Below are 24,167 nucleotides of genomic sequence, written 5' to 3' on the forward strand. Positions count from 1 at the left end.
TCCAAAGTTTGTTGTGCTTTAATACCTATAAATGATATGATTATTCAGAATGCCTTAAAATGATTCTATAATTAGATAAATGAGAACAAGATTAAATAAAAGGTATTTGGGAGTTGTTAGGCCGAACTATACAAATTCGTATGTTTATCTCCCCACCCAATCCCACTGTATTCCAAAATGTTTTGGGGGAGGCACTTAAGATTTTGAGATTTAATTTTGTTTTTTTAATTTATTTTATTTATTTATTCTTTTAAAGATTTTATTTATTTATTTGACAGGGAGAGACACAGCGAGAGAGGGAACATAAGCAGGGGGAGTGGGAGAGGAAGTACGCTCCCTGCGGAGCAGGGAGACCGATGTGGGGCTCGATCCAGGGACTCCAGGATCATGACCTGAGCCGAAGGCAGTCGCTTAACCAACTGAGCCACCCAGGCGCCCCCCAATTTTGTTTTTTTAAACATGAACATTTCTTAAATTATTACAGGCAGAGAAGCCTTAGGTTACTATGTTCAATGTAAGGTATTTAAAAGTAAGGAAATACTGCAGATTATTTCTTCTGTAGCAATCAGTGTTTGAAATGACCAAACATCTTGAGACAGTTTATATTATGATGAAATAAAATTTAAAATTACAAATAACTTAAAAATTTAGCCAGAGTAAATTGACACTTCTTGAAATTTCAAAAGTATTTTAAAAAATAAAATGTCGTGACATTTGTGGTGTTCCCTAAAAGTAACATGTGTTTTCTCTGAGATAAGAATTCAAATTGAAAAGTGTTTGACTTTCTAAACGCTGGTAATTGCATTTGATTCTCTAATTCTGACTGTAAAAATGTCTTAGTGATACATGTAATTTTTACTTTCAACCTGCATATGTTTATCCTTTAGATTTGGAGAAATTAAGCTCTTTGCATACTTTATATGAAAGTATTAATCAGGTGCCTGGGTGGCTCAGTCGGTTGAGCGTCTGCCTTCGGCTCAGGTGGTGATCCCGGAGTCTCAGGATTGAGCCCCTCGTCAGGCTCCCTGCTCAGTGGGGAGTCTGCTTCTCCCTCTGACCCTCCCCCCTCTCATGCTTTCTCTCTCTTGATCTCTCTCTCACAAATCAATAAATAAAATCTTAAAAAAAAAGTATTAATCAAATTTGCTTCTGCATACAAAAATATGTTCTATATAGAATTTTTAAATTTGGGGGGTTTTTTTTCCATCTTTATTATTATAAGGCTTGTTTTTACATTTGGTGATATATACACACACACACACACACACATTACATACACACACACGTACACACCTATTTTACTTTTTCTAGTTACTTTGTGCTGTTTTTTATTTTATTATTTTTTTTAAAGATTTTATTTATTTATTTGACAGAGACAGAGATAGCGAGAGCAGGAACACAAGCAGCGGGAGCGGGAGAGGGAGAAGCAGGCTTCCCCCCCAGGAGGGAGCCCGATGTGGGACTCAATCCCAAGACCCTGGGATCATGACCTGAGCCGAAGGCAGATGCTTAACGACTGAGCCACCCAGGCGCCCTACTTTGTGCTGCTTTAATCACTTATTTTAGTTTATTAATAGTGTTCATTGCTCAAAGATTACAACTATAATAATGAGTATCCTAACATACAAAGCAAATGCTCTGGAATGAAAAGTATGAGACATATAGAGGCTCTAGGCTGGACTGGAATAATTCTTTTTACCATAGTCAAAAATTTTCCTTTTGTATTATTAAGGAATCTTTTACCCTCTTATTGTCAAGAGTGTCTCTCCCCTCCCCTTAATGTTTTATCAGTGTGTTTTTTATTTCTTTCCCTTATTACACTGGCAAGGACCTCAGTACAATGTTGAAAAAGAAAAGTGAGAAGAGGAAGATCCTTGCCCTGATTCCAGTTGTGGGAGAAACATACTCAGTCTTACACCATTAAGTATGATGTTAACTATAGGTTTTTGTGTTGTAGAATACCCCTTCTTTTTTTTTTTTTTTTTTAAGATTTTATTTATGGGGCGCCTGGGTGGCTCAGTCATTAAGCGTCTGCCTTCGGCTCAGGTCATGATCCCAGGGTCCTGGGATCGAGGCCCGCATCGGGCTCTCTGCTCAGTGGGAAGCCTGCTTCTCCCTCTCCCACTCCCCCCTGCTTGTGTTCCCTCTCTTGCTGTGTCTCTCTCTGTCAAATAAGCGAGAGAGGGAACACAAGCAGGGGGAGTGGGAGAGGGAGAAGCACGTTTCCCACGGAGCAGGGAGCCCGATGTGGGGCTCGATCCCAGGAACCTGGGATCATGACGTGAGCCGAAGGCAGACGCTTAACGACTAAGCCACCCAGGTGCCCCTAGAATACCCCTTATTAAATGGAGGAAAATCCCTTTTCATTTGCTGAGAGTTTTTATTGTGAACATTTGTTAAATTTTGTCAGATGGTTTTTTCACGTAAATTGAAAAGATTTTTTTTTCCTTTAGAATGTTAATATGGTGGGTCACGTTGACTGATTTTTGATTATTGAAGCCAGCCTTGCATTTCTGATACAAATCTTACTTGGTTGTGTTGTTGTTGTGTTACTGTTTTTATATACTGATGAATTCAACTTGACTTAATTTATCAAGGATTTTTATGTCTATGTTCATAAGGTATATTGAACTGTAGTGTTTTTGTATTTATCTGGTTTTGTAATTAGGTGATACTGGTTTCATATAATGAGTTGGGAAGTATTCCATCTTTTTCTACTTTCTTAAAGAGATTGTCTAGACTTAATGTTATTCTTTAGATGTTTGGTAGAAGTTGGCATTGAAATTATCAGGGCCTAGACATGTATTTCAAAAGGATTTTACTAAGAATTACATTTATTTAATAGTTATTGGATAACTTCAGTTATCTATTTCTATCTGGATGAGTTTTGGTAGTTGGTCAATTTCATTGAAGTTACGGAAATTATATGTAAAATTCCTTGTGGTATTCTCTTTTTTTATGTTTTAGGGGTCAGTGATATTTCTTCCTCCATTTTTTTGTTAAGTCTTTATTAGAGAGAGAGAGAGAGAGCAGGGGGAGGGGGAGAAGCAGACTCCCTGCTGAGCAGGGAGCCTGACACGGGGCTTGATCCCAGGACGCTGAGATCATGACCTAAGTGGGAGGCAGATGCCCACCTGACTGAGCCACCCCAGGCGCCCCTCTTCCTTCATTTTTGATACTAATAATTTGGGGGTTTTTTTGTCAGTGTAAACTACAGTTTATTTAATTGTATTCTTTTTCAAAGAACCAGCTTACAGTCTATTGCTACTTTGTTTTTTTATTTTAAGTTTCAGTAATTTATGCTTTTTATTATTTCCTCCCTTTTGCTTGCTTTGGGTTTATTTTTACCCTTTTTCTGGTTTCTTATGGTGGAGACTTAGATCATTGATCTGAGACTTTTTTTTTTAAAGATTTTATTTATTTATTTGACAGATAGCGAGAGCAGGAACACAAGTAGGGGGAATGGGAGAGGGAGAAGCAGGCTTCTTGCCAAACAGGGAGCCCAATGTGGGACTCGATCCCAGGACCCTGGGATCATGACCTGAGCTGAAGGCAGACACTTAACGACTGAGCCACCCAGGCGCCTGATCTGAGATGTTTCTAACAGAAGCATTTAATGCTCTAAGTTTGCTTTTAAACACTGTATTTTCTTTGTCACACAAATTTTGTTGTGTTACATTTTTATTCTTACTCAGTTCAGAATATTATCCAATATTCCTTGATATTTCTTCAATTTCCAAACATTTGGAGGTTTTTCTAGTTATCTTTCTGTTGTTGATTTTCCGTTTAAATTCATTATCATCAGAGAACATATTTGATATGATTTCAGTTCTTTTAAAATTGTTAGAGTTTGTTAGGACCTAAGATACGGTCTGTTTTGCTAAGTGTTCCGTGTGCACTTGAAGAGTGTGGATTTTCCTAATATTGTTCAGTTCTGTATCCTTGCTGATTTTCTTTTTTTTTAAAGATTTTATTTATTTATTTGAGAGAGAGAGAATGAGAAAGAGCATGAGATGGGGGAGGGTCAAAGGGAGAAGCAGACTCCCTGATGAGCAGAGAGCCCTATGCAGGACTCGATCGTGGGACTCCCAAGATCATGACCTGAGCCGAAGGCAGTCACCTAACCATCTGTGAGCCACCCAGGTGCCCTCCTTGCTGATTTTCTACCAGTGTCATTACTGAAAGAGGAGTGTTGAAATCTCCAACTATAATAATGGATCTGTTTCTCCTTTTAGTTCTGTTAGTTTTTGAAGCTCTGTTGTTTGGTACATAAATACCTAGGATTATTGTCTTTTGATTAGTGTTTGTGTGGTAAGTCTTTTCCATCATTTTATTTTTTAAAAGATTTTATTTATTTATTTATTTATTTGATTAAGAGAGACCACGAGCAGGGGGAGGGGCAGAGGAAGAGGGAGAAACACTCCTGGCTGAGCAGGGAGCCTGACGCAGGACACAGGATGGATTCTAGTACCCTGGGATCCTGACCTGAGCTGAAGGCAGCCACTTAACTGACTGAGCCACCCAGGCATCCCATCCATCATTTTACTTTTAACCTACCCTTGTCATATTTGAAGTCAGTTTCTTGTGGAGAGCATATACTGATTCATGCTTTAATTTTTCTGACAATCTCGATATTTTACTTTATTTAGACTGTATATGTTGGATTATATCTGCCATTTTATTACTTGTTTTCTGTATGATTTCTCTTTTATATTTTCCCATTTCCCTTTTCCTACTCTCTTTTGGATTTCTTGAGCATTTTTTAGTATTTTATCTATTGTGATTTTTTACTCTATCTGTATAGTTTTTTACTTTTCTTAGGTATTATCCTAAATGAACTTCTATAGTTTACTTAAAATCAGTATTTTACCAATTCAAGTGAAATATAGGTATCTTATCACCATTTATATTCCTTTATCCTTTCCTTTTTCTGTCATAGTTGTCTTATAAATTATAAAACCCACTGAACAGGGTTGTATATTTTGTTTGGAACTGTTGTACATATTTTTAAGAATTCAAAAGGAGAACAATCCATTACGTATACCTGGATATTTGTCATATTTCTCTTGCTCTTAATTTCTGATGTTCTAAGTTTCCATTGGTATATCCATTCTACCTGGAAAACTACTTTTAGCATGTCTTTTAGAGCTGATCTGATGATTAGTTCTCATAGCTTACCTTCATATGAGAATGTCTTTATTTTACTTTAATTCATGAAAGATATTTTTAGAGGATATAAAATTCTAGGTTGACAGTTCTTTTCTTACAGCACATTAAAAATCCCCCACTTCCTTCTGGCCTCCATGACTTCTGATGAAAAATATACAGCCATTCAAATTATCAGTTTGATTATGATTATGTCTGGGTGTGGCTTTCTTTGAATTTTTCCTGTTTGGGGTTTTCTGAGCTTCTTGAATGTGTAAGTACATATCTTTCAACAACTACATAAAATTTTCAGCTATTCAGATTTTTTTTGCTCTTCCACCTCCTTTCTCCTCTCTGAGACTCCAATGATGTTAGACTTTTTAGTATTGTCTCAAATCCAGGGCCTCTCCTCATTTATTTATTTATTTATTTTTTACTCCTCTGTTCAGATTGGATGGTTTTTCCTGATCTATCTCAAGTTCACTGACTTCCCTTTTATCTCCTTTCTGAATTCATCCAGTGAATTTCTTATTTTTACTTTTATACTTTTTATTTCTAAAATTGCCGTTTGGTTTTTCTTTATATTTTATATTCCTTTTCTGAAACTTTCCATTTGTTTCAAAAATGTTTACCTTAACATCTTTCTCTGGTTCTAAAATTTGTGTCATGTCATGATTGGTTTCTGTTGATTGTTGAAGTAATTTTGGATATCATCTTTGACATTTCAAATATTGTGTAGGAATCTCTGGGTAACTAAGGATAATAGCCAAGTTAGGTTCAGGCTGCACATTTTGATGTACCTCTGTGACCTGTGGTTCCAATATCCTTCAGTTCCTAAGTGATTGCAGTACTATTTAGGTCACTTCTGCATGTGTACTACTCAGTGGCAAATCAGACCTGGACAATAGTTCTACCCTGTAGCTCACTTCTCAAAACTTGTGCTATGTTATTTAGGGTCAGATCCATTTATGCACAGCTCAAGGGTAAGCCTAATAATTCAAACAACTGTGGGATCACACTTCATTTTCCTACTTTTTATAGTCTCCTTGACACTTTCTGGCTCCTTAGAGCCTCCCTTCCCAGTCTTTCATCTAAAAAGCTGAGGCTTTAGTTTCTTCCTTCTGCTCTACACTTCCTGTGACTGCATCTGTGGTGAAAAGGTATCAAGACAGAGGGAAGAAAAGCAATGGGGATTTGCCCACACTCTTGGGATCATAGCTCTTTTGGTCAAAGAGAAGGGATCTGTTCACTCTGAATCCTCTGAGATTTAAGTGCCTGACCAGATGTGGTTGCTGTGGTCTATCATTTGGGACCTGTAGTGGTGAAGAAGGGAGAAAAAAAGAAGGGGGGGGGGGGAAGAGCCATGACCCACCCTCTCTGACCTTTAGGAGCCCCCTTTCCCATTCTTCAGAAAGGGAAGGATTCTGTTGACTCCTTGGTGCATATTTCTGTGTTTCAGGCTGCCTTTGGATTCAGGCTAGGTAGTAACTAAAGAATTACAAAGTCTTTGCCAGTTCTGTGGAATTTAGAATTTGGGTCTGCTTTCCTAATTTGTCTGCTACTACCATTTATATTTCAGAGTCTTCAGGATATGCTCCATGCATTCTGTCCGGGATTTAAAGTTACATTCAGTGGGAGAGGCAAGTATGTACTTACTCTATCTGCCTCGGAATTGGAACCTCACAGTTTTTGTATGTAATTCAAATAAGATCATATGTCACTGCTTACAATATGTCTTAGAGTTCTTCCTGTGTCTCATAGAATTCTTTACTTTGGAACTTATGAAGATAATGTTTTGTTGAGTTAACCAGACTCCTCCATAAATGAGAAATGGAATTTACATATGCATGGATAAATATAACTAAAGGGTAATACAGTAGATTCAGGAACCACTTTCCAGTTTTTCTTCACCAAGGAACTAATGATAAATTTTGATTGTGGTGAAGACTTATTCTGGCCCAGTCTAGAACCTCTATTATATAACTAACTCATGCTTTTCATTTAGAGTGTTAACTTTGTATGTTAGGATACTCATTATTGTAGTTGTAATCTTTGAGCAGTGGATAGAATTATTGCCCTCCAGTGTGCTTTGCAGAATGGTTGCTATATGATGCTGCATCTCTAACCGGAGTGTTCTGTGCATCCCTTTGGTGACGGCATGTACTATGCCAGTGGCCTTTAACCTGGGAAATGAAAGCACTTTTTAAGGGGATGCACAGGTACTGATAATTTTAAAATATTTTTTGAGATAAAATACATATACCATACAATTCACCCAGTTAAAATGCACCTTTGGTATGTTATGATAAAAAATTATGGTGAAATATGCATAACAAGGGCGCCTGGGTGGCTCAGTTCGTTAAGCGACTGCTTTCGGCTCAGGTCATGATCCTGGAGTCCCTGGATCAAGTCCCGCATCGGGCTCGCTGCTCAGCAGGGAGCCTGCTTCTCCCTCTGACCCTCCCCCCCTCATGTGCTCTCTCTCTCTCTCTCATTCTCTCTGTCTCAAATAAATAAATAAAATCTTAAAAAAAAATAAAGTGAAAAAAAAAGAAATATGCATAACAAAATTTGCCATTTTAACCATTTTTAAGTGTACAATTATATATATATATATAATTATGCACTACTGCGTATTCATTTATCCATTCATTTGTTGATTGATCCTTGGGTTCTATCTTTTGGCCATTGTGAAAATGCCATTACAGAACATGACATACAAGTTTATGTTGGATTCCCTCTTTCAGTTCCTTTGGTTATAAACCTAGGAGTGGAATTGGATCAAATGGTAATTTTATATTTAGCTTTTTGAGGAACTGCCAAACTATTTTTTATAGTGGTAACTGGCTACCCCAGTTTCATTCCCACCAGCAATGTATATGATTGAACAATTTCTCCACATCCTTGCCAATGCTTTTGTTGTTGTTGTTGTTTTATTATTACAGCAATCCTAGTAGTGATATCTCATTGTAGTTTTGATGTGCATTTGCCTAATGACTGATGATGTTGAACATCTTCATGTGCATATTGAACATTTTATATATCTGCAGACGTGTCTATTCAACTCCTTTGCCCATTTCAAATTGGGTGGTCTTTTGTTAATAGGAGTTCTTACTTATCTGCATACCAGATAGGTGATTAACAAATATTTCCTCCCATTCTGTGGATTGTGTTTTTACTTTTTTTTTTTTGTCTTTTTACTTTCTTGATAATGTCCTTGATGCACAGGTTTAATTTTTTCTTGAAATATAGCAAAGATACAATGTGTTAGTTTCAGATGTACAGCATACTGATTTGACAATTCTTTTTTTTTTTTTTAAGATTTATTTATTTATTTGAGAGAGAGAGAACACAAGCAGGGGCAATGGCAGAAGGAGAGGGAGAAGTAGAACCCCCACTGAGCAGCGAGCCTGATGTGGGACTCGATCCCATAACCCTGGGATTATGACCTGAGCCGAAGGCAGACGCTTAACTGACTGAGCCATGCAGGCACCCCTCATTTGACAGTTCAATACATAATTCAGTGCTCACCACAATAAGTGTAGTCACCATCTCTCACGGTACATTATTACAATATTATTGACTATGTTTCCTATTTCTTCCTGTTTCAGTTTTGATAGTTTCTAAGTTTCTAGGAATTTATCCATTCTTCCAGATTGCCTAATTTGTTGGCATATAATCACTTGTAATATGTTCTTTTTTTTAAAGATTTATTTATTTGAGAGAGAGAGAGTGCATGAGCACACAAGCAGTGGGGAGGAGCAGAGGGAGAGGGAGAAACGGGCTCCCCGCTGAGCAGGGGCTCGATCTCTGGACCCCAAGACCATGACCCAAGCTGAAGGCAGACGCTTAACAAACTGAGCCACCCAGGCTCATGATATATTCTTAAAATTGTTTGTATTTCCTTGGTGTTGGTTGTGATCTCTCCTCTTTCATCCATGATTTTATTAGTTTTGGTCCTTCTCTTTTCTTTTTGATAAGTCTGGCTACTAGGGGTTTATCAATTTTATTCATTCTTTCAAAGAACCAGCTTCTAGTTTAGTTGATCTGTTCCACTGTTCTTTTGGTTTCTATTTCATTGATTTCTGCTCTAATCCTTATTATTTCTTGTCTCCTGCTTGGTTTAGGCTTTATTTGCTGTTCTTTCTCCAGCTCCTTTAGGTGTAAGTTTAGCTTGTGTATTTGAGACTTTTCTAGTTTCTTGAGAAAAGCTTGTGTTGCTATGTACTTCCCTCTTAGGACGACCTTTGCTGCATCCCAAAGGTTTTGAACAGTTGTGTTTTCATTTTCATTTGTTTCCATGATATTTAAAATTCTTTAATTTCCTGGTTGACCCATTCATTCTTTAGTAGGATGCTCTTTAACCTCCATGTATTTGAGTTCCTTCCAAATTTCCTTTTGTGATTGAGTTCAAGTTTTAAAGCATTATGGTCTGAGAATATGCAGGGAATAATCTCAGTCTTTTGGTATCAGTTGAGACCTATTTGTGACCCAGTATGTGATCTGTTCTGGAGAATGTTCCATGTGCACTCAAGAAGATTGTATATTCTGTTACTTTAGGATGGAATGCTCTGTATATATCTGTGAAGTCCATCTGGTCCAGTGTGTCATTCAAAGTCCTTATTTCCTTGTTGATCTTCTACTTAGATGATCTCTCCATTGCTGTGAGGGGGGTGTTAAAGTCCCCTATAATCATTGTATTATTATCAATGTGTTTCTTTAATTTTGTTATTAATTGGTTTATATAATTGGCTGCTCCCAAGTTAGGTGCATAAATATTTATAATTGTTAGATCTTCTTGTTAGAGAGACCCTTTAAGTGTGATATAATGTCCCTCTTCATCTCTTACTAGTCTTTGGCTTAAAATCTAATTTGTCTGATATAAGGATTGCTACCCCAGCTTTCTTTTGATGTCCATTAGCATGGTAAATGGTTCTCTACCCCCTTACTTTCAATCTGGAGCTGTCTTTGGTTCTAAAATGAGTGTCTTGTAGACAGCATATTGATGGGTCTTGTTTTTTTTATCCAGTCTGATACCCTGTGTCTTTTGATTGGGGCATTTGGCCCATTTACATTCAGAGTAACTATTGAAATATATGAATTTAGTGCCATTGTATTACCTGCAAAAGTCCCTGTTTCTGTATATTGTCTCTGTACCTTTCTGGACTATGTTACTTTAGGGCTCTCTCTTCACTTACAGGATCCCCCTTAATATTTCTTACAGGGTTGGTTTAGTGATCACAAATTCTTTTAGTTTCTGTTTGTCCTGGAAGCTCTTTATCTCTCCTTCCATTCTGAATGACAGCTTGCTGGATATAGTATTCTTGGCTGCATGTTCTTCTCATTTAGTACCCTGCATATATCACGCCAACCCTTTCTGGCCTGCCAGGTCTCTGTGGATAGGTCAGCTGCCAGTCTAATGTTTCTACCCTTGTAGGTTAAGGACCTCTTGTCTTGAGCTACTTTCAGGATTTTCTTTTTATCTCTGAAATTTGCAAGCTTCACAATTATATGTTGGGATGTTGATCTGTTTTTATTGATTTTGAGAGGGGTTCTCTGAGTCTCCTGAACTTGAATGTCTGTTTCCTTCCCTAGATTAAGGAAGTTCTCATCTATGATTTACTCAAATATACCTTCTATCCCTCTCTCTCTTCTTCCTCTGGGACCCCAATTATTCTAATATTGTTTCAGTTTATGGGATGGCTGATTTCTCGAAGCATCCCCTCATGATCCATTAGTTGTTGTTCTCTCTTTTCCTCAGCTTCCTTACTTTCCATCATTTTGTCTTCTATGCCACTGACTCTCTCTTCTGCCTCATTTTACCCTAGCCATTAGCGCATCCATTTGAGACTGCATCTCAGTTAAAGCATTTTTAATTTTGGCCTAATTAGATTTTAGTTCTTTTATATCTGTACTATGGGATTAACTAGCATCTTTTATGCTTTTATCAAGCCCAGCTAGTGTCTTTATAATCATGATTCTAAATTCTAGGTCTGACATTTTACTTATATCCATATTGATTAAATCTATGGCAGAGACTATTGCCTCTGGTTCTTTCTTTTGTTGCGAATTTCTCCTTCTAGTTATTTTGTTCAGACAAGAATAGATGAATGAGAGAACAAAGTCAAAAATATCAACCACGACCCCAGTGAAGTGTACACTAGACAAATCCGAAGAGATCAGAAACCAAAAAAGGAAAAAGAAAAGAAAAAAAAAGGGGGGGGGGGGAAGAATATAATCTTACAGACACTAGATCCCAGAATTGTAAAGAAAGAAAAGCTTATATATATATACACAAAAATAAAATTGAATACAGTGAAAGGAAGTCAAAAATGAAGAACATACCTATAAAATGTAAATATAAAAAAGAAAATTTTAAAAAGACGACTTGATAAGCTAGTTGAAAAGGAAAAAAAGAAAATTTTAAACTGAAAGACTAAAGACTCTAAAAAACCTTGAATTCTATATATTGTATAATTTTCCCCTAGTGCAGGAGTTTTTCAGTTCTGTGTGATACATAAACTTGGTGTTAGCCTGATGTTCCTGCTGGTCTTCTGGGGGAGGGGCCTGCTGCACCGATTCTCAGATGTCTTTGCCTAGGAGGAGCTGCACTGCCCTTTGCCAGGGGCCCGGGCTCAGCACGAGCTGCTTCCACTTGCTCTACGTGGCTTTTCTTCCCTGAAGGCTTTCTGTACCACTTAGGAGGATGAAAATAAAAATGGCAGTGCTCCCATCGCCAGCCCTGGAGCTGAAAGATCAAGGTCCCCTCTCTTTAGTAAACCCCCAGGGAAAAGCAGTCAGTCACTTTTGTGTGCACCAAACTCGGCAGACTCCTGCGGTGTGCACCTCTGCCAGTCCTCCTGGGGGAAGGAGCAGGGTCTCCCTGTGGTTCAGGCACTTCTTTGGTCCCTGCTTGGAGAGCGGTCGCTGGAATGTGCCGTGGTTCATGGTTTATGGCAACACCAAGCTGAGAGCCCACTCTGGGGCTGTCTGATTGTAGCTGGCTTCCCTGTTCCGATGCTTGGGAACTGTCCCACTCAGGCACCCCCATTCTTTCTGTGACCTCAGGGATCCTGAGACCACACTGTTCCACCTAGGATTCTGCCCTGTTTTGCCATCTGGGCACCTTTCAGGCAGGGACGTCCCTCACCAAGCAGACTTGTGGAAAGTTCCGATTTGGTGCTCCACTGCTATATCGCTTTCCAGTAGCCAACTTATGGAGGCTCCGCCCCCCCCGCAGTGTATCTTCCTATATATCCCCTCAGATTCACGTCTCCACACCTCCTACCTTGCAAAAAGTGGTTGCTTTTCTATTTGTAGAATTGCAGCAATTCTTTTTTCTTTTTTAGAGATTTTTTTTTTTAAGATTTTATTTATTTGAGAGAGAGAATGAGATAGAGCGAGCATGAGAGGGGGGAGGGTCAGAGGGAGAAGCAGACCCCCCGCCGAGCAGGGAGCCTGATGCGGAACTCGATCCCGGGACTCCAGGATCATGACCTGAGCCGAAGGCAGTCGCTTAACCAACTGAGCCACCCAGGCGCCCAAATTTCAGCAATTCTTTTCTTAGATCTCCAGTTGAATTCACAGGTGTTCAGAATGATTTGATAGATATCTAGCTGAATTCAAGGGACCAGATGAAATATGAGGGTCCCCTACTCTTCCACCATCTTCCCTTCTCTGATTTTCGTATATTGAACCACCTTTGTATTCTTGAGATAAATCCCACTTGATCAGGATATATAATCCTTTTAAAGTATTGTTGAATTTGGTTTGCTAATATTTTGTTGAGTATTTTTGCCTCTGTGTTCCTCTGGGATACTGACCAGTAATTTTCTTGTAGCGTACTCTTATTTTGGTAATGCTGGTCTTGTAAAAGGACTTTGGAAGTGTTCCCTCTTCATCTTTTTGGAAGAATTTGGGAAGAATTTGTATTAATTCTTCTTTAGATATTTGGTAGAATTCATCAGTGAAGCCACCTGGTCCTGGAATTTTCTTTGTTGGGAGGTTTTTACTGACTCAGTAATCTCCTTACTAGTAAATGAACTGTTCATATTTTCTATTTCTTCATATTCAGTCTTTTTTTTTTTTTTTTTAAGATTTTATTTATTTATTTGTCAGAGAGAGAGATTGAGCGCACAAACAGGGGGAACAGCACACAGAGGGAGTAGCAGGCTTCCCGCTGAGCAAGGAGCTTGATGTGGGACTCAATCCCAGGACCCTGGGATCATGACCTGAGCTGAAGGCAGCCGCTTAACCAACTGAGCCACCCAGGCATCCCTCTTCATATTCAGTCTTGGTAAGTTGTGTTTCTAGAAATTTATCCATTTCTTCCAGATTGTCCAATTTGTAGGTGTATAATTATTTACTGGAGTCTCTTCTGGTCTTTTGTATTTCTGTGAAATCAGTTGTAATGTCTCGTCTTTCATTTCTAATTTTATTTATTTGAGTCCTCTCTCTTTTCTTGGTAAGTCTATCTAAAGGTTTTTCTATTTTATGTTTTCAAAAACCAACTTAGTTTCATTGATCTTTTCTGTTGTCTTCTCTATTTCATTTATTTCCATTCTGATCTTTATTTCCTTCCTTCTAACTTTGGATTTAGTTTGTTCTTTTTTCTTTTCTAGTTCCTTCTTTTTTTTTTCTTAACATATATTGCATTGTTTCAGAGGTACAGATCTATGATTCAACAGTCTTGCACAATTCACAGCGCTCACCATAGCACATACCCTCCCCAGTGTCTATCACCCAGCCACCCCATTGCTCCCACCCCACCCCCCACTCCAGCAACCCTCAGTTTGTTTCCTGAGATTAAGAATTCCTCCTATCAGTGAGGTCATATGATACATGTCTTTCTCTGATTGACTTGTTTCGCTCAGCATAATACCCTCCAGTTCCATCCATGTCGTTGCAAATGGCAAGATCTCATTCCTTTTGATGGCTGCATAATATTCCATTGTGCGTGTGTGTGTGTGTGTGTATACATACACCACATCTTCTTCATCCATTCATCTGTCAATGGACATCTTGGCTCTTTCCACAGTTTGGCTCTTGTGGACATTGCTGCTATAAACATCGGGGTGCACGTACCCTTTCGGATCCCTAGGTTTGTATCTTTGGGGTAAATACCCAGTAGTGCAATTGCTGGATCGTATTGTCACCATTTGCATTTTGCTTATTGTGTATTCATTAACAAAGCTATAGCTATTTTTTTTTTATTTTTATTTTTTAAAGATTTTATTTATTTATTTGAGACAGAGAGAATGAGAGAGAGAGAGCACATGAGAGGGGGGAGGGTCAGAGGGAGAAGCAGACTCCCCGCTGAGCAGGGAGCCCGATGCGGGACTCGATCCCGGGACTCCAGGATCATGACCTGAGCCGAAAGCAGTCGCTTAACCAACTGAGCCACCCAGGCGCCCCAGCTATAGCTATTTTTAATACCTTTGTTTTAAAATCTTTATTGTAGAGTTAATTAGCATATCACCATATTACAGAATTGAAGTATTTTGAATCTGACTTTATGCTTATCTTTGCCCCAGTGTGTTGTATATTTTCATGTTACTAATTAGTGTCCTTTTGTTTTAGCTTGAAAAACTTCTTTCAGCATTTCTTGTCAGGCAGGTTTAGTGGTGATTGATTCTGTCTGCTTTTGTTTATTAAGGAAAGTCTTTTTGCCTTCAACTCTGAAGGACAACTTTGCTGGGTAAAGTATCCTTGGTTGGCGGTTTCTTTCTTTTAGCAGTGTGAATATATCATCTTCTTCTCCCCTGGCTTGTAAGGTGTCTGCTGAGACATCCACTGATAGCTTTATGGGGGTTCCCTTGTATGAGAGAATTTTTTTTCTCCTGCTGCTTTAAAAATTCTGGTTTTTGTAGATGAATGGATAAAGAAGATGTGATTATATATATACACACATATACAATGGAATATGATGCAGCCATCAAAAAAACACGAGATCTTGCCATTTGCAATGATGTGGATGGAACTAGAGGGTATGCTGAGTGAAATAAGTCAGAGAAAGACATGTATCATATGATCTCACTGATATGAGGAATTCTTAATCTTAGGAAACAAACTGACGGTTGCTGGAGTGGTGGGGGGGTGGGAGGGATGGGCTGGCTGAGTGATAGACATTGGCAAGGGTATGTGCTATGGTGAGTGCTGTGAATTGTGTAAGACTGATGAATCACAGACCTGTACTTCTGAAACAAAGAATATGTTACATGTAAAAAAAAAAAAGACAAAAAAGATAGTAGGAAGGGAAAAATGAAGGGGGGGAATTGGAGGGGGAGACAAACCATGAGAGATGATGGACTCTGAGAAAGAAACTGAGTGTTCTAGAGGGGAGGGGGTGGGGAGATGGGTTAGCTTGCTGATGGGTATTAAAGAGGGCATGTACTGAATGGAGCACTGGGTGTTATACGCAAACAATGAATCATGGAATACTACATCAAAAACTAATGATGTAATGTATGGTAATTAACATAACATAATAAAAAAACATCTGTTTTTGTTTTTAGACAGTTTTATGTCTTGGAGAAGAACATTTTGGATTGACATTTTGAGGTGGCCTATTTGCTTCATGAACTTGGATGATCAAATCTCTCTTCATGTTTGGGATGTTCTCAGCCATTATTTATTGAAATAAGTTTTCTACTCCTTTCAACTTTTCTTCTCTTTCTGGGACTCCAATAATGTACATATTATTTCTTTTGATGGTGTTTTATAACTTCAAAGGCTTTCTGCATCCTTGTTCATTCTTTTTCTTTTTTATTCTGTTCGTATAATCTCAATTGATCGGTCTCCTAGATCACTGATTCTCTCCTCTGCTTGTTCAAGTCTGCTCTTGAAACTCTCCACTTTTTTTTTCACCCATGCTTTAATAAAACCTTCTATTCAATTCTTAATTGCAGCCATTGTATTCTTCAGCCATAGAATTCCCATTTGGTTCTTTTTTAGTGTTTCTATCTCTTTGTTGAATTTTATATTTTGTTCTTGTATTATTTTTCTGATTCTGTGTTCTCTTGTAGCTCTATGAGCATCTGTAGAACAATTATTTTAAATTCTTTGTTGGATCTGTTAGATCTCATCAATAAATTCAGTAAAATTTCAGGATATAAAATCAAGAGACAAAAATCAGCACCATTTCTCTACATTAATGACTAGAATAATGAATTTTCTTTTTTTAAGATTTTATTTGAGAGATGGTGAGAGCACAAGCAGGGGTGGGGGCGGGGGGAAAGGGGAGCCCAATGTGAGGCTCGATCCCAGGACCCCAAGATCATGACCTGAGCTGAAGTCAGATGCTTAACCAACTGAGCCACCCAGGTAGCCCCCCCCCTTTTTTTTTTAGTTTTTATTTAAATTCCAGTTAGCATGCAATGTAATATTAGTTTCAGGTGTATAACATAGTGATTCAACACTTCTATACAACACCCAGTGCTCAACACAGCAAGCTCACTCCTTAATCCCCATCACCTATTTTACCCATCCCCCCCCCCCCCCACTGACCTCCCTCTGGTAACCATCAGTTTGTTCTCAATATTTAAGAGTCTGTTTCTTGGCTTGCCTCCCTCTCTCTTTTCTTTTCCCCCTTTGTTGGTTTGTTTTGTTTCTTAAATCCCACATATGAGTGAAATCATGGTATTTGTCTTTCTCTTACTGACTTATTTCCTTAGCATACTCTCTAGCTCCATCCATATCATTGCAAATCCCAAGATTTCATTCTTTTTTCTGAGTAATATTCCATTGTATATGTATTCCACAACTTTATCCATTCATTGGTTGATGGACACTTGGGCTGTTTCCATATCTTGGCTATTGTAGATAATGCTGCTATCAACATTAGGGTACATGTATCCTTTTGAATTAGTATTTTTGTATTCTTTGGGTAAATACCTAGTAGTGCAATTGCTGGATTGTAGGGTGGTTCTATTTTTTACTTTTTGAGAAACCTCCACACTGTTTTCCAGGGTGGTGGCACCAGTTTGCATTCCCACCAACAGCACAAGATGGTTCCCCTTTCTCCACATCCTTGCCAGAATTTGTTGTTTCTTTCTTTTTTTAAGATTTTATTTATTTATTTGACAGAGAAAGACAACGTGAGAGAAGGAACGCAGGGGGAGTGGGAGAGGGAGAAGCAGGCTTTCTGCTGAGCGAGGACCCGATGCGGAGCTCGATCCCAGGACCCTGGGATCATGACCTGAGCTGAAGCCAGATGCTTAACGACTGAGCCACCCAGGCGCCCTGCATTTGTTGTTTCTTGAATTGTTGATTTTAGCCATTCTGACAGGTGTGAGGTGATATCTCATTATAGTTTTGATTTATATTTCCCTGATGATGAGTGATGTTGAGCATCTTTTCATGTGTCTGTTGGCCATCTGTCTGTCTTCTTTGGAGAAATGTCTATTCATGTCTTCTGCCCATTTTTTAATTGGATTATTTTTTGGGTAAGTTTGATAAGTTCTTTATATATTTTGAACACTAACCCATTATCAGATATGTCATTTGCAAATATCTTCTCCCTTTCTGTATGTTGCCTTTTAGTTTTGTTGATTGTTTCCTTTGCTGTGCAGGAACTTTTTATTTTTAAAGAGTTTATTTATTTATTTTTGAGAGAGAGAGCGTGCCTATGAGCGGGGGGAGGGACAGAGGGAGAAGCAGACTCCCCGCTGAGCAGAGAGCCTGATGCAGGACTTGATCCTAGGACTCTGGGATCATGACCTGAGCCAAAGACAAACACTCAACTGACTGAACCACCCAGGCGCACTGAAACTTTTTATTTTGATTAAGTCCCAATAGTTTATTTTTGCTTTTATTTCTCTTGCCTCAGGAGACATATCTAGAAAGAAGTTGCTATGGCCAATACCTGTATTCTCTAGGATTTTGATGGTTTCAAGTCTCACATTTAGGTCTTTAGTCCATTTTGAATTTATTTTTGTGTATGGTGTAAGAAAGTGGTCCAGTTTCATTCTTTTGCATGTTGCTGTCCAGTTTTCCCAACACCATTTGTTGCCAGAGACTGTCTTTACTGCTTTGTCAGAACTTAATTGGCCATATAGTTGTGGGTAATGACTTTTCTGAAAAAGAAATAAAGCAATCCTATTTACAGTAGCATAAAAACAATGAAATATTTGAAGTAAATTTAACCAAGAAGGCGAAAGATCTCTACTCTGAGAACTAAAAGACATTGATGAAAGAAATCAAAGAAGACACAAATAAATGGAAAGATACCCCATGCAGAATTGAAGAATACTGTTAAAAAGTCAATGTTACCGAGAGCCATCTATAGATTCAAAGCAATCCCTGTCAGGATTCCAATGGCATTTTTTATAGAAGTAGGAAAAAACTCCTAAAATGTATATGGAACCACAAAATTCCCAAAACCAGCCAATGAAATCCTGAGGAAGAACAAAGCAGGAGGCATCACACTTCCTGATTTCAAGCTAACTCTATAAAGCTATAGTAGTCAAAATAATATAGTACTGGCATACAAACAGACTTCCATAGATTCCAGTGAACCCATAGTTAGCCCCAGCCCTTGCTACCCATCCTGACCCCCGTTACTATGAGTGTGTCTGTAAGTGACTTCTCCAACTGCATAGGCTCCCATAGCTGACCTCTGTAGTCAAGTGTGTGCACACCATTGGCTCTGATCACCACCACTACCTGCAGTGGTTTCTACCAGTCTTGGAGGTGCCACTTAAGAGCCCAACAGCCCTTGAAGCCACTGTGAACCTCCTTCAGTGCTTGCCAAAAACTACACAGTTGTCAATACTGTGGACCCCAGTGGCCTGAGCCAAAGAGACATCATACACACCTATACCTGGTGCCACCACATGCCCCTGCATTAGTGTCCTGCAGGGTCGCGAGTTTGAGCTCCATATTGGGTGTAGAGGTTACTAAAAAAAAAATAAACTTTAAAGTAATTACTGATAGGTAAGGACTTACTATTGCCATTTTGTTCATTGTTTTCTGGTTGTTTTGTAGATTCATTGTTCCTTTTTCTTATCCTGCTCTTTTCTGTGTTTTGGTGTCTTTAGGTATCAGTATGCTTTGACTTATTTGTCATATTCTTTTGTGTAATTGCTACAGGTTTTTCCCTCAGTTACCATGAGGCTTACAGAAAACATCTTAAAATTATAACATGCTATTTTAAGCTGATAACAACTTAAACAGAATTTCTAAACTTTACACTTTTACTTCTCTTTCTCACTTTTTTTGGTTCTTGCTGTTACAATTTACATATTTTATATTATGTAACTAGTAACAGATTATTGTGGTTATGGTTGTTTTCACTATATTCATTTTTTAAAAACTTTTAAACTAGAATTATAAGTGAATTATGCACCACCATTACCAAATTAGAGTCGAGCATTAACTATATATTTACCATTACCAATGAGTTTTATGCAAACTTTTAATGTTTTTATGATGTTAATTAGCATCCTTTCACTTCCACTTAAAGAACTCTCTACTGTTTCTTGTAAGGCAAGTCTAGAGGTAATGAACTCCCTCAGCTTTTGTTAGTTCAGGGAAGTTTTTATCCCTCCTTTGTTTTTGAAGGACAGCTTCAAACAGAAGACAGAAGAATACTATACTTGATGGATATAGTATTCTTAACTGACCATTCTTTTATTTTGAATATGTCATACCGTTCTCTCTGGTCTGAAATGTTTCTGTTGATAAATCTGCCCATAGTCTTATAGGGGTTCCCTTGTTTGTCACTTTTTCTCTTTTGTCTTGCTGCTTTTCATTTTTTCTCTGTCTTGATTTTTTACAATTTAATTATGTGTCTTAGTGTAGCCCTATTCGAGTTCAACCTATTTGGAGTTTTTTGAGCCTCACAGATCTGGATGTCAATTTTTTTCTCCAGGTTCAGGAATTTTTCAGCCATTTTTGCTTTAGATATATTTTGTTTCTTTCTTTTCTCCTTCTGGAATTCCCATAATGTGAATATTGTTTTGTTTCATTCTGTCTTATAAGTCTCATAGACTTTCTTTACTTTTTTTTTTTCATTCTTTTTTCTTTTTATTTCTCTGATTGGATAGTTTCTAATGTCCTATCCTCCATTTCACTGATTCTTTCTTCTTCATGCTTAAGTCTGTCTTTGAAACTATTGAATTCTTTGGTTCAGTTATTGTATTTTTCAACTCTTGGATTTCTGATTTTTTAATGATTTCTATAGCATTGTTGAACTTCTTGTTTGTTCATGCATTGTTGTCCTAATTTTGTTTAGCTGTCTCTGTGCTCTTATAGTTCATTAAATTTATTTAAGAGGATTATTCTGAATTCTTTGAATTCTTCATGGGTCTCCATTTTTTTTTAAAGATCTGTTATTAGGTTCCTTTAGTGGTGTCATATTTACCTGTTTTTTGTTGTTGTTGTTTGTTTGTTTTTGTGATCCTTGATTCCTTACATTGATATCTGTACATTTGAGTATCAGGTTTCTTAACAGATTTGCTTTGGCAGAGACAGATCTTCATCAATCAGCTCAGTTTGGGTTTCTGGGTGTAATTACTGGTAATGTCCTTTAGGCAGGTGGTACCTGCTGTTGTGGTCTATTTTTGGTTCCCTTTCTGGGATTGATGAAGGGAGGGGGGGAGGGTGCCACTGGCTGAGAGCAGTTAGATAAGTTGATTTGGTTCCCTACTCAAGTGAGGCTGTAGGATGGGCTCTGTGATTGCTTGGATCCTCTGGTCAGGCTTACCAGATGGTTGTAACTGAATGCTATATTTGGTAGTAGATTGGGCCATGAATCAGCTTCCCTGTCCTGGCAGGGCCCCAGGACATGACCCAGAACCAGTATGGCTCATTGTTTGGGATCCCAAATCATGCAAGAGTGTATACGGAATTCTATGGTCAGGTGAGGCCGCTGGTTGTACTCAGCAGATGAGGAAAGCCATGGGCTGTGTTCTCTGTTCAAGTACCACTGTAAGCAGGGATGTTGGATCAGCTACACAGCTTTCCATATGCTCTGGTTGGTTTATCTGGTCAGGCAGGCTGGGGACTGTATTCAGCATCAAGCAGTGCTATGAATTAGTTTCTCTGCCTGGATACAGTGGGAGAAATAGCTCTAAAGCTGGTAGAGCTCTTTGTTGTCTTAACTCACACCAACCTGTGCTCCAAGATTCCTAGCCAAAGAGGTCCACTGGCTTTGCTCTGAGTATCACTGGGTCACAGAGCTTCCAGGTGTTCTCACCAGTACTTCTGAACAGATGGGGCCAGGAGAGTAAGAGGTCTTTAATGTGAGGTTTTATATTGATCAGGTTAGGAGTTGGGCTATGTTTATTGTTCACTGTAGTTGTGGGTACCAGGGGCTTCAAACTCCTCTGTTGTCCGTGTTTTTACCTCTACCATTAATTTCCCAGAGAAGTTCTCCTTAAATAGAGCCTATACCCTGTAGTTCTTTCAGCTGTAATCCAGTGTTGGTGGCGGTAAGGTGTGGGGGACGGGAAACATTCTTTAATCTTTTGATTATATTTCAGTCTTTTAGTGGTAAGACTGTATCCCTGGGCTGTTACCTTCCCAAGTGTTTCTTGGCTTTTATTTACCCCATAACCCCCTTTAGTGAGACAGGATGGCTAGAGAGGGCAGGAGTTAGGTAAATGTCCTTCCTTCCAGGTAGATAAGGCTCTGGAAAAGACTTTCCCTGTGGAGAGCAGGTCTTTGTTATGGAGAACAATCTGGGTGTATTTCTTTTTTTTTTTTTTTAAGATTTTATTTATTTATTTGACAGAGAGAGACACAGCAAGAGAGGGAACACAAGCAGGGGGAGTGGGAGAGGGAGAAGCAGGCTTCCCACTGAGCAGGGAGCCCGATGTGGGGCTCGATCCTAGGACCCTGGGATCATGACCTGAGCCGAAGGCAGATGCTTAACGACTGAGCCACCCAGGCGCCCCCAATCTGGGTGTATTTCAAGATGGTTATTTTTCCTCTCCTCTTGCCGGAGCTATGATCTTTTTTCTTGGTTCTTAACCTTGAGAACCTGGTAGGATTCTTTGGAATACCCATGAAAATGTGTCCTTCTCCCTCCCCGCCAAGACTTCAGTCCCAGGAATTTCTCACTTTGACACTAGTCCATACAGCTTCCAGCATCCATCAAAATGACCACGTAAGTGTTCTGTTTATGGCTTCAGAGGTTTTTGCTCAACGTAAACAGATCATTATGTGATTTTCTGTATTTGCATATCTCTCCAGATTTTAGGGGGGCAATTTTTCCCACAACCTCAATTCTGCAACCAGCCCAAGAAAAGTCATTGATTTTTTAGTTTCTTCAGCTCTTGTAAGGATGGGAGTGATTATCTCGGAGGTCTTTATATGTCAGAAACCAGAAATCTGATTATGGACTTTAACCATATCTACAAAACACCTTCATAGCAATACCTAGATTCATGTCTGAATAACTAGGGATTGTAGCTTAGTCAAGTGGACACCTTGTCTCCCCTTGTCAGCTTGCTACCCTTATACATCTCAAGCTATACTTAATCTCAAATAAAGGCAGTAACAAAGTTGTACTTCTGCCTGACATGATACTGATGTGGAGTCTTCCAGTGCAATGGTCAAGAAAGAACTCTTGAGACGTTTACAGTGCAACTTAGTAAGTTTATTTAAGTAACACGGGGACAGGACCTCTGGGCAGAAAGAGCTGCACTGTTTGCTGTGTGAGGCTGATGGTTACATACTTAGCAATCAAAGGAAGGGGGGCATGCAGGGAGTATCAGATTATAAACGTTTTTTTGAATTTCTTTGAATTATTACTTGGAAAACTACTTTTGCAAGATTCATCTGGTGCATATTGTAGAGGCCACTTTTAGGCAGCCTTGAGCGATGGAATGTAGGAGGGCCCATAGTGACCAACTGGCTGAATACAGACAGGTCCATCAGATGACCCACCTCAAAATATCCATAGGCCCTAACTGACTAATGGGCTACTTGAAACCAGGCACAGTTACCAAAAAAGGGAAAATTCCATATGTTGTCATACTGCCTCAACTTGCCCCTTTAAAAACAGACCCCATGTACTGCCTCTTTGCAGGAGCCTCTCTCCTCTCCTTTCCTGCCCACTGCTCCCTTGTGGTGTGTTCAGTAAACTTCTATCTCCTTTGTTCTGCCTCAGGTGAATTCTTTCACCGCCTGTGCCACTGGCTTTCACCCAGTCATCACCCCAAATTTGGGGGCCCCCATCTGATCAGAACAGACACCCCATTTAGACACACACATACAATTCAGTTTGATATTAACTATTGGCGAGATATATAGGCAGTCATGATACCCTTAAAGAATGTAGCAACCGGCATGTATTTATTTGATCTTTATCAAAACTAGGCAGACTTTAGGTCAGCCTTCCAGGCTTAAGGGTAGACATCTTCCCGCTTCTGTCTCTCATCAATACAGTTGCCTTTTATACAATCAAAAACATGCTAACTCTTACTCCAGAAGAGCATGCAAGAACATTCATTTTCTCCTTTTTGATCCTGTAACTTAAATTCTGTGATATAAAATTAACTATTATTAATATATCTTATAGATGATAAGGGAATAAGAGAGGGAAGAAAACAGTATCTCTTAGCTTTTGGATGCTTTCCTTTATAGTAATCAAGGCAGTTCTTTATAGTAGACCAAGGCAAGTTTCAGCTTCATTTGCTGAAGTTGAAACCTTTGGATCCATGGTTCAGCTGACCAGCCATACTATTAGATCCTTTTCTAAGCCCCTCAAATTAAAACATTGAATTTGGAATCTCTGCTTAGTAGACTCATATCAATATAGTCAGCCTAATCCAACTTTATATTCTTTCTACTGTGATCCCACCACCTTAAGATCCATTCCCACACATATGACCCATATTTTACATCTCTGTTTTTTTTTAAAGATATTATTTATTTGAGAGAGAGAATGAGAGAGCACACAAGCAGGGGCAGAGGGAGAGGAAGAAGGAGAAGCAGACTCCTTGCTGAGCAGAGCCTGATGTGGGACTCGATCCCAGGACCCTGGGATCATGACCTGAGCTGAAGGCAGACGCTTAACC

The sequence above is a fragment of the Mirounga leonina genome, unplaced genomic scaffold, assembly GCF_011800145.1.
Source record: "Mirounga leonina isolate KUSES-001 unplaced genomic scaffold, KU_Mleo_1.0 Mir_180, whole genome shotgun sequence".
Lineage (NCBI taxonomy): Eukaryota > Metazoa > Chordata > Mammalia > Carnivora > Phocidae > Mirounga > Mirounga leonina.